Below are 12,360 nucleotides of genomic sequence, written 5' to 3'. Positions count from 1 at the left end.
TAAAGTAAGTGAATACTCAGTGCATCCTGGAGCTAGGTAGTGACCAGTGTCCATTTGTCCTATAAGACCACAAAGGCTGGAGGGAATAAGTGAGCTGGGCAGAGACACAAAACTGGTGAGTAAAGGACCTGGCTTCAGCCTTCCAGGTCTTGCTCCAATGCCCCCACCCACATTCTGTCTGAGACCTGACCTGTCTTCCCTGGGGCCATGTCTACAGAGGCTGCTGCAACAAAGGCCTCAGCATTTGTAGAGCGCACTGCGAGGATTGCAATTCCGCCTTCTCTCTTTGGTCAGATACATGGCATTGGATGTTTCTGGCTGTTCCCATTATTCTGGACTAGACACTCTGAAATTAAGCCCTCCTCAATGGCAATATATCGAATATTGCTGACTGATTCAACTAAGAGAACTTGGCACATGGCAGCAGGCACTGAGAGATCAATTCTGTGACCTCTTCAGCTGCGTGGGCAAAGGGAGTCCTAAACTGACTGAATGCTGTTTTCTCAGAATCACTAGGCAATGCTGGGCTGAAGTGGACCTGGGGAGATCAGTTTGCACCCCTCAGAACCCACACCAAGCCCGGAACGGGTGAATTCAGGCTCTCCGTATGCAGTTTCTGGCTGATTGTCTGCATCTCGCTGACAAACCGTCATGACTCAGCCCTACAGATGCTCCTGTGGAATAGAGAAGCAACTCTTCGGTTCCTCCAGGAACCTTTTGAGATGATACCAACCAAGCCTTCATAGGCAGCAGGCCCAGAATTGAGACAGGACCTGGGAGAGCCTGACTGGACCCACCCTTTGTGTAAGACACCCAGCAAAGGGAACAAATGGCCTTCCTTTGCAATAGACACCACAATGGCAGAAAACTGACATCACCATAATTCGGCAGAGGGGATAGCTTCATTGAAACTGGCATCTGCAGGTGTGTGACCCCCGGGCCTTCCCTCCCCTTCTAATACCTTTCCTTAAAGCATTATGACACTGTTTATGTGTAATTTACTAAATGTGTATAGGTAAATGTTCTGTGGCATTGTATAGTGCTACCAATTCCCTAGCTACCCCCAAGTACTCCAGACCATTCTCCACTTAATATCCCTCATCAGTAGAGCAATCTTCCAAGGTTGCCAAGATATACCAACCTCTATACCATCACATTCAACCTCTGCAGAGTTAGACTTTGGGACTGCAAAAGAAACTAGGAAGGGCTGGTTCTCCTCAGCTCTCCAGGACTTTTCATCACTAGGTTGGTCCAGCAAAGGACACCAAATGCCACCAAGGCCAGTCATTCCTTTTTCTTGAAAAGGCAAACAATTGGCTCAAATTTATTGCATAACTATATTTCTTTTGCATGATCATGGCAAGATGGTCTTTCCACCCCTCAAAACACTAGGTGTATTTTGAGCTCTGTATTTAGAATGAGATGGAAGAAGTTTAATATCTGCCACGAAAGATCTCCTGTGGCTCTCCTTTCTCTTAGCCTTTTTGAGGATGCCTGATGACCAATGTTGCTTCCCACCTGCACTGAGCACATGAGCTCCTGTGTATGACAGCACAACATGGTGGGCTTCCCTTCGGTCTGCTTCCCCCTGGAAAATGCTGCACTGGCTTTGACTACATTGAGAAGGAGATTGGATTTCCCTGCTCTCTTTGAGTGGTAAAAGACATAGTTACTATCTTTGGTCTGATGTTAAATTCAACAGCAAGGGAACCCTTTTTAACATAGAGGTTGGGGTGCCTTGTCCTGGAAACACCTGCAGATGGGGTCGTGTGCGGCAACTGTCATTCAGCAGGGCCTGGGCAGGAGCTAACACAGACACATGTTGGAGTGACTCAGGGAAGGGCAACTCCCTTCCAGTTTAGAGGGCAGCACAATTAACATAAAAATTTTACTGATTTTCAAAGCCCAGTCAACACTGAATTTGGAGAGAAGTCATTAAAGTCTGACCTGACTTGGACATATGATTATATTTCCAATAAACATTGGGAACTTCCTATGTTACCAAATACATCTGTAAAATATATAAAACAAATTATCTCCCAGCAGAGCTCCAAGACTGGGGGAAAGGTGTGTGAGCGTGCTTGAGCCTCCCCTTTATAAGCCTTCCCTGACTGATAAATGGCTTCCCCAGGCCCGGGTCAGGACAGCTGGAAGGTCTCTCCAGTCACCCTTGCAGGGCCCATGCAGTGTCCTGACAAGGGTCTTCTCCCTCCCTGGCTTCTGTGGTTGGTCCCAGCTCAGTGAGAAGTGCCCACACCCCCAGGTGTGGCAGCAGGAGTGACCCCAGAGTACAGGGAGGGGCATCTACATAGAAAACCAAGTTGTGCACCTCAGAACTTGCTTGCAAGCTCCTGTGGTTTTCTTTCACCTTTTTAGTGCAACACAAATCTACCTTCTGTCTTCTTACCCAGGTGCCTCTCTTAGCACCTACAATGCCCTTCTTGCTCCCTCACATTCCCAGGTCCTCGTACCTGAGTTATGTGGGTCCTGCCACATGGAGCCCTTTGCTTAAGCCCCACCTTGACTGGTAGGAAGCTTTCTGATCACATGACCCAGCAGCATTCACCTCTGGCTTCACTTGTTTTCTGTACTCAGCCCTGCAGGTGCTGGGCCTTGGTCCTGGAGGGGTCTGTTCCCAGCCACGGCCTCTCCCAGGTAGAGGTGCTTCACTGGGTTGGAAGTCATCCTCTCGACGGGCCTCCATGCTCACAGGCAGCTTGGTTTCTAAACGTTCCTTTCATGCTTGCCTTGGATGCCTGCATTTGTTGGGACTTTTCTTTTTTTTTTTTAGTTCTCTCAATTGCTTTCCTCCCCCAGTTGGATCACACAGAGTTCCCCTGCACACATCTCCCCAAACCTGGGTTTATCTGAGTCTGGAGACCTTCTCTTCCCTGTGCCTGCCAGGCCTCTCAAGCTGCTGGTCCTTTAAAGCTTCACCTAATCCCAGTCTCCTTTCCTCCACGTCTTCTTTTCTGGGTTCCCTATTTCAAATATGAGACATGCTTCTGGCTACGAATGCTGGGAACAGGAGGCACCCATGACCTCTGTCTTTCTCCTCCAGAGTCCCCCACACGACTCTGCTGCTGCACCTCTTCTGCCCCTTCCTGGCACAGCCCTGGGTCCCCTTAAGGAAATTAGCTTCTAATAATCCCCTGCCTCAAGCCTCTCCCAATGGACTCTGCCTCGTAAACATCTGGGCACTTTATTTTCTTGTTTCTTGAAACACAAATATGACTATGTCCTATCTAGAATCAAGGTTGGCTGCTTGTTTATTTCCAAATAAATTGAAATCATGTTGCTCCATCTGGCATCCAAACCCAGAGAGCCACTTTGCCACTGAGCCTCTATTGCTGCCACTTGGATGCAGATCCACTTGCCTCAGGTCCCAGGGAGGCGGGGCTGCTGGGAGCCCTGCATCAGCCCAGCTCTGCCTCCTCCAGGTTCCTCCCAGGTGGGGCTTCCATTCAGTGGGTGCAGAGCATGGACGCTTGCTTTAGGGCCTCACATGCGGTGACATAGTGATGGCCTAATGGCCTGAAAGGCAGAGGGTTTGGTTCTAGATGAGGAACTTTTCTCATGGCAAATTTAATCTGTTTGCTTGAGAGTGAAAGAAGGCATTTACATGGAAGGAGGACTGAGTAGACTCGGAAGTCACAGATGGACCAGGTCTGATATGCAGCTGCCAAGTGGAGAAGAGAGATGGTGCCTGCTGCTCCAGTTCTCCCAGCCACTCCCACTGTCCTGGGCCCCAGGTGTCCTTGTTCAGGGTCAGCTATTGCATCCTATCACACCTCCTGCTGATTTCCCTCCTTCTCAGACTGGTCTGTGTAGTAGCTGAAACCTCTCCCCACCTTCTCTGTGCTCTCCCCCTGCCTTCCCTGTGCCTCCTGCTGATTCCTTCTGAGCCCTGGTCCCCATGTCCTCTTTGTCCTCCCTGTTAGCCATGACCTCATCTCCTAAGCCTCTAAGCATTCTGGTGATGGAAAGTCACTATGTCTGCTCATGCTGCTTCTCCAAGGGCCAGACTCAAGTCACAGGGATGTTCTGGCACAACTACAGAAATGCCAGATAGCCTGCCCACCTGGAGCGCTCTGCCTCCTGTACTCAGAATACAGATGAACACAACCACACCCACCTGTCCCCAGCATACACCTGTCAGCTGAACTTCTAACCTGAGTGCATTTCTAACAACTGCTTCAGTAGTCTGTCTGTAGGAGCCCCTGTGCATAGAATGCTTGGTGGCTTCAGTGCTGGCCCCCTGGGCCCCCCAGATCTTGCTAAGCTGCAAGGGCACTGCCTGTCCTCAGAAAGCCTCCACTCTCCTGGCTCATTCTCCTCCTTAGAAGAACTTCTGCTCGATGAGTCACAGTTGACACATTTGTCTCCAACACTGGAACATCGACTTGAAAGGAGTGTTGTCTGGTATATCTAAGGATTCTGGTTTCCTGAGTACTCAGCAGCCTGAAATCAAAAGGATGATCAATAAAAGCTGGTTGCACTACTTTTATTAATTGTAATAAATGCAGTAGCAAATGAAGTAAATGCAAATGCACTTAAAAAGATTTCCTTTCAGTCTTCTGATTAGTAAAGATGAATGCACGAATGTGATTATGAGGTGGTAATTAGAAAACTGTCTATGTCTATATATCAATGTCTATATCATCGATATATAGATATAGTATCTATATAGCTATATAATTTTATGTATCTAACATATATATGTGTAATATATAATATATATATATATATATATATGATGCAGATATATATATATGATGCAGATATTTAAAATTCAAGAAACTAGGTGGAAAAATATTCCAAAAATTAATTTTCTAGACTGATGAGCATATATTTAAAAAAATATTCTCAGCTTCAAATTATTATAAAACAATGGAAAGATTTCTTTTCTAGAATCAAACCACACTGCAGATTTAACATTTACAATAATTTGTCTTTTTAAAATTATAACAAAAGTAAAACAAAGTGGTTACACCTGAAGTCTAATTGCAAAATCGACAGTTCAATTATTTTCTTAAGAAGGTCCTCAAGGCTTGTCAGTGACTCAACCTAATTTGTTACAAGAAGAATGAATTTCAAATTTCAAAAGGCTCAGTGCAGTGGAAAAGCTCTCTATTTCACTGAAAATAAAGAAATTGGCAAGCAGTATTCATATGTATGCTTGTCAAAACCAAGTTAACTAAACAGTTAATGAAACCATCCCCTGGTGAGTGGAATGGTTGCTAGAGGCCTCCCCATGGGTAAGAGGAGATGCTGAACGGGAAGGAAGCCAGTGGATCTCCCAGAGCAATGAAATGCTACGTGTCTCAGAACCCACTTATGATGGAACAGACCATGTTCAGGTACACTCTGTTCACACAGTTTCATATATTTTATTATTGCTACTAAATTAGAATAAGATTTAAAAATGCGCTTAGTATGAAAAATAAGAAAGCTATCTTTGACAACTAAAAGAAAGTGAACATGGAGTTGGGTGAGGATGTACTTTTTCCTTCATGATGAGGGGCTTTTGAGAGGAGGGAAGAAGATATGTCTCACCTGCTCACGTCTGAAGGCTCAACACGCACAAAAGCCAGAAGTTGGATGGGGGAACTCCCAGTGTGTGCCTTTGGTCATTTATTCAGAAAGAATTTTTAAAGAACTACTAAGTGCCACAAGATAGATGTTATCAGTGTAAAGAAAAAAATACATCTCCACTCTTAAGAATATCAATGAAAAATAAATACAAGGACCATAAATAATACCTGTAGACTGTAGTGCAGTACCTTAAATTTGGGGTCAGACAGATTTGGACTCTCAAATACTGACTTTGAATTGTGATCCCTAATAGCTACCCAGCATTCACACATCACTACAAGTTAAGGGATCATAATGGAGTAAATAAGATGGTGTAATGATCCCCTGCCCATCCCTGTTTATCCATACCCTATGATCAATTGGTTGATTCCTCTGTTAGTGAATTTGCAATCCAGAGGTGGCTTCTATTAGCATTACTCTAGTTTACAGTTTAGACTGATACCACGTTTAACCCTTCTGACTTAAAAATACATGAACTTAGAACCATGACTGAAACGATGTGCCTGACTGGGATAGCCCCATGTATGTTCATGGTTAGTTGTTCTGAAAATGGAAAATGCATTGCAAAGAAAATAGAAGCAATTTAAGTCAAAGGTAGAGAAACCAGGTCATGTCTCAATCACAAGAGGGTGGTCTGTTACCATTTATGCTGCACTTGTGGTGTGTGTAGGGTGCAGGGCACCCACCTCTTACTGGGACCAAATCTCACCATAGCTCAGCTCCTTGCTTCACCTGCCTGAGTCCCAACAGCCTGAAGCTAAAGCAATGACATCAGCAGAGTTTCCTGTGATAAGGGGAGTGATCATCCTTGTGCTCTCTAGTGTGGTAACCCCTGACCACATGGGGCTACTGGGAAAATGAGGGGCTATGGTTCAAATTGGAGTAAAATATACACAATGTAGAATTTGCTATGTAAGCACTTTTAAATCTGTGACATTAAACACATTGACATTGTTGTGCCTCCATAACCAACATCCATTGCCAGAATTTCCCATCTTTAAGATATATATATATATATGTGTGTGTGTGTGTGTGTGTGTGTGTGTGTGTGGTGTGTATGTGTATATCTATATCTATATCTATATATATGTATATTTAGTAGTTGTTGGATACAATACCTTTATTTTATTTATCAATTTTTATGTGGTGCTGAGGATCAAACCCAGCACCTTGAATGTGCTAGGCTAGCACTCTACCACTGAGCTACAACCCCAGTCCCAGAATTTCCCATCTTGTAAATGTAAAACTTTGTTTGGACTAAACAATAATTCTGAGAACCTCATATAAGGAGAATCACATAATATTTGTCTTTGTGACTAGATTATTTTACTTAGTGTACTGTACTCAAGGTTCATCCACTTTGCAGAATGTACTAGAGTCAATGAAGTCCAAATAATATTCCACTGTGTATACATACATACCACATTTTGTTTATCCATTCATCCATCACTGAAAATGTGGGATTGTTTCATCTTTTGAATATGCAGATAACTGAACAGATATCTGTTTGTGTCCCAAGGAGTTTGTTTCTTAGTTCACTTACTTTTAATTACTTTAAATATAACTGGCAACATGTGTGGTGGCTACCATATTGGGCAGTGATATCAAGGGTTTGGCTGGTACACAGAGCCCTTCTGGTCACTGGAGTGACATCTCTCAGGGAGAGACAGGTAGGGATAGCTTAGGTGTTTTACGCTTGAGTCTTGTTGCTCACTAAATTGGTTGACTGTGTTTCTAGTTGTACTGAAATATTGAGAAAGAATGAAACCCACAGCCACTCTGAGAGGGGGAAAGTTGAACCTGGTGGTGTGTGGGGGGAGACAGAAAAATGCATCTTTGTTTCTACTGTCATTCCAACTATGTCCCCAGAAGCCACAGCTTCCAATCTGTCCTGTTGGTATTGAATGAAATACCTGCAACTGCTCTATGATTAGGATCAATATCCCAGCCATTATGCTTGCAAGAGAGGTAGCAAATCAATTTACGTGGATTGTCAGACTCATTATTATAAGCAGATGGCAGCCCATGCACTACAATGCAGGTCGGAAAAGACTGACATTATTTCAAATTAAAATCTGTAATGCTAATATGCATCAACAAGTGCTTGTGTAGGCTGAAGTGCATTAGTTTCCTGAATGATTTGCTGAGGTGCATGATGTTTGCACATAAGTAGGGCTAAAAGGAGGGCTTTAAACTGAGAATGGTTAACACTTATTCATACAGATTGATAGAAGCTAACATGCAATTTTCCTTACTAGTAGCTCCCTAATAGGAATTAATGGGACATTTAAAAAAGAAATTCCAAGTTCAGGGGACCCAGAAAGAAATATGCCAAAAGAAGAGAAGCAGGGGCTAGGGCTGTGGCTCAGTGGTAGTGCACTTGCCTGACATGTGTGAGGTACTGAGTTTGAGTCTCATCACCACATACAAATAAATTAAAAAAAAAGCCAACAGCTAAAAATAAATAAATAAATAAATAAATAAATAAATAAAAGAAGAGAAGCAATGTCATGCTTTTCTGCCTAACTTCATTAGATCTTTTTATTTATTTAAAATGCTGCAGCCAGTCTGCTTTCAGTCAGATGTGAATGGAAAAGACCATGAAGTGTAACTCTCAGAAGTACAGCCCTGGGTTGAAAGAAAGTTTTTCCATAAAACAATTCTGGGATTTTTGCTTCAAATTGAATAATAGTAAAGAAAAGGGTTTTTTTTTTCTTTTAAAATACAGAGATCAGACACTGTCTTGTAATTTCTCAATGAAAAGTGATATTTTATACTGTCAAAGCTTGTATTTTTTAATCATATGCACCTGAATTTTTACTCAGAAAGTGATATGTAAATTCTATTTGCAAGCCTTCAAAAAGAGAAAAGTTTAGTGATTGATTTATGGTTTGGATTTTCCAGTTATTTCCCCAAAATTTTTAAAGAATTATGATAAAGTACATGGAAATATCATGGTATATAGACTGCTCAGTTAAAGAACATTTTCCTTTTTTCTTTTTCTTTTTATTTTAAAGATGACTTAACTGGTGTAAAGCATATTTACTTGAATTCATGTATATGAAAATTAGGTATAATTCCTCGATAGATAAAAACTTATATTTTGGGGTACCAAGGTTTGAACTCAGGGGCATTCCACCACTGAGCCACATCCCCAGCCCTATTTTGTATTTTATTTAGAGACAGGATCTCACTGAGTTGCTTAGCACCTCCCTTTTGCTGAGGCTGGCTTTGAACTCCTGATCCTTCTGATTTAGCCTCCTGAGCTGCTGGGATTACAGGCATGTAGCACTGCGCCTGGCTAACCTCTATATATATATATATATATATATATATATATATATATATATATATATATATATATATATAAGAGTCTTCAAAAAATAAACATGAGATGTAATTTATTAACTGAGAAAACATGGAGATGGAGAGTTAGGGAACTAAAGTGATTTCTGCCCTGAAAAGACTGCATCTCTTCTCTTTCCACAATGACGGATCAGATCCAAAGTGTCCAAGTACTGGCAAAGTCTGTTGAGTGGTGCTTGTAAGATGGAATTTTTTCTACATCCTAATAGAAGGGCTAGTTATAAACACATTCATTACAAGGAAATAAGTTAATGTCTTATTTATACAACAATCCAAATTTCAGCTAGCCAGTTACCTAGAGCAGAGCCACAAACCCTCAAAGGAGTGATTCTGGCCTCAGAGCTACAAAAACAACTTTGATGAAGCTCAACCCTCTAATTTTTCAGGTGAGAAAATAGGAGCCGAGAAATGTCAGTATGATTGGACCACACCTTAAGTAGCTCCAGGTGGGCATTGCAAAGGCTTCTGGGGGCATCAGAAACCATCCCTGTAGTGATGGAAGCCTGGTGAGAGAGGAGAAGAGAACACAGCTACGGGATTCAGAGAACATCCTGGACAGAGCTCCAAGGTGACCCCATGATTCCCTCCTCCTGTGTGCTTACACTGTTCAGGCCTTGCCTTTGGGGTGCAATGTGGTGATCACAAAGGGGTGCCAGTTTTGCTGAATGATCATGTGCCACATCTGATGGACTTTGTGTATCACAATGATCTCAAAATCATATTTCTTACTGATGTTGTAAATACCTTAGTTTGGGTAAGCACAGTTTATTATGTTCACCTAACAATAAAATCACCTTACAGCGCATCTCTCAGAACATGCCCTACTGCTAAGGGATGACTGACTTGTATTTGGGAACAGCCCTGGGTCTGGGGTAAGGTAGCCTGGGAGCCATTGCTGACGTGGCCACTTGTGAAGTACATTGTCTGGACTGGGTTTCTGATTTCTTTTTATAAAAAATGTGGATGATAAGACCTATTTCTAAGGGTTGCTTTGATAGTAAATAAAGTGATGCATATAAAAATCTGTTGTGTACCCTGAGGTATTGTGAGATTTGCACAGTTAGGCCATTCAACATCTTCTTGACTATAAAGTTCTTTGTGCACAGTAAACATACAGTGAAAATCTTAAAAGTCCTTTGATAGAAAATACTTTCTATCAAAGGACAGAAACAAGCCACTAATTTTGATGTATATGGACTACATGAACATGAAGCCAGCATGGTCACAAGGCACATTGAAGGTCACCCCAAAAGCTTTCAGGCAGCACTAGACTTGTTTGTTTAGTTCTGCAAGGTTCAGGTTCTTTCAAGTCTTTTCACTTTTCTTACTTCGTGAAGCCCTGGGCTCACTCCCAATTGTATGTGGTTCTTATGTCGATTTGTATTTTTGCCTCTAGAAACTTGTCTGAAGGATTTCAGTGTCAGAGAAAGAAGGAGACCTGCTTACACAGCCTCAGACATGGGAACGAGGACCCAAACAAGCTCACACTGTGGATTCAAAGCTGCCAGGGCCTCAGACTCATGGGGATCTGTTGCTCCTCCTCTGGTGGCTCAGCTCCCCTCTTACGTCTCCCACCCATCTCCAAACAAGCTCAGCGGCTCAGCTCCCCAAGTGTCTTCTTCTACCTGTAGACTGTCTCTCTGAGCTCTATCTGGAATGCTCCTCAGTGAAGCTCTTGCCCTCATCTGTCATGTTAAATGAGTAGGAGTCCCTATCAGAGACTGGTCATGCTTTGAATTCCCGTATAACAAATAGCCACCCAATGTAGCTCAAAAACAATCTAAAAACTAAACTCAGTAGTATAAGGAAGCAGCCAAGTCTCAGGCAATCACACATAGCTGAGCTTCAGCCAATCACAAGCTGCCTAGCACCAGACCATGCGTGACCAGGCAAGGCAAACTCCTGGCTCTCAACAGGGGAGCCCTGTCTGTACTCAACTTCCCAGCTTGATCTGGAAATGCCCACCGTCTACAGAGCAGAGCTCTCTAGCCTTGTCCTGGTTCTGAGAAGTGCCTGCTTCAGGAATATTCAGGAATATTATTTGTTCAAACGGTTCAATTTAACTTCCACAAGTTTCCTCTTAACCTCTTAACACACCTCCCTTTCAAAGTGCCCTCTGACGTCAACAATGACCTCCACATTTCTGTGAAATCCATGGGAAATTCTTGGCCTCATGTGATCAAACCCATGAATGGCATTTATTGGATAGTGTTAAGACCACAGAGGAGGGGTCAAGCCCCTGACCCCCTCTTAGTGAGAAACTAATGTAACTCCATTTTTAAAAATAAATAAATAACAGCAGCTTCTACTTCAAGGCCTGTCCTAAGGAAGAGGGCATGACCCTTGTCCTTGGAAAAACCCAGAGAGCACTCCTAAGCACATACCTACCCTGCTGAGTTGTTTGTCTGTAAATAACAGGGGAGGTCTGTAGCACCAGGTGTCCCTGACTCAGTTAGGCTAGGTGAGGACCCATAGCAACCTCCTAGCAACCTCCAATCAGCATGAGACAAGGAAAATACCTGGAATGCCAGATGACACCCAAGTAATTTATGGTGGTTGATAACATGTTGGGAAACCATGTAGTTTTAGCACGTATACCCCTCGTGGCCTAAACCAATCAGTTCAAACAAATCCCCCTTTTGTACTAACCAATCACCCCTACCCAACTTGTTCCCACCATTGAATATGCTAATCAATGTTAAGAGTTGTTGTTTGACTTTCCCGTGGTATACAATGATTTGCTGTGTGATATTGTGATGCTTTCAGTAATTTTTCATATCTCTGGTTGTATATAAAGCAGGTTGACATCAGTTCATGTCTTCATAAATGTGCTTTGGATAATGATGTCCATCACATTCCACCATCCTTGCTAATCCCTTGCCCCTTCTCATTCCCTCCCACCCCTCTGCCCTTTCTAGAATTCATCTATTTCCAGGATGATCTTACTGCATTTTTCCAACAGATCCTAGGGTAGGTAGGGCAGGAATTGTGAGTTTTTCTGTCATTTCCATTCTAGGAGGTGTCTGAACCAGCTTGGTATTCCTCGACCCTCTCAGGAGCTGCGGGTATCTAAGGAGAGGCCCGGGCACTCTGCTTCCCTTGGAAGGCCTCACACTTCTCCATTTCTCATCGTGGTCCACCCCTCTGTCCTGTAAACCCTCACCAAAGACCCTCAGATCACCTCTTGTTTTGCATTCTCCATGCCAGCCCCAGGACAACCAGAACTTTGGAAGGTTCCATTCCAGCTCATGGGCAGATCTCTTCCTGAGAAGCTGCCTCCATCAACCTCTCTCACTCTGATATGTGTCCTCTCTGCCTCAAAGAAACAAAAGCTAACAGCAAACGATGCACACACTCACCCCTGACAGGCAGAGTTGGGGCTAGAAGATGGGTCGATTG

The sequence above is a fragment of the Urocitellus parryii genome, chromosome 11, assembly GCF_045843805.1.
Source record: "Urocitellus parryii isolate mUroPar1 chromosome 11, mUroPar1.hap1, whole genome shotgun sequence".
Taxonomy (NCBI): domain Eukaryota; kingdom Metazoa; phylum Chordata; class Mammalia; order Rodentia; family Sciuridae; genus Urocitellus; species Urocitellus parryii.
The sequence above is the reverse complement of the archived record's forward strand: the minus strand, read 5'-3'. Positions refer to the sequence as shown.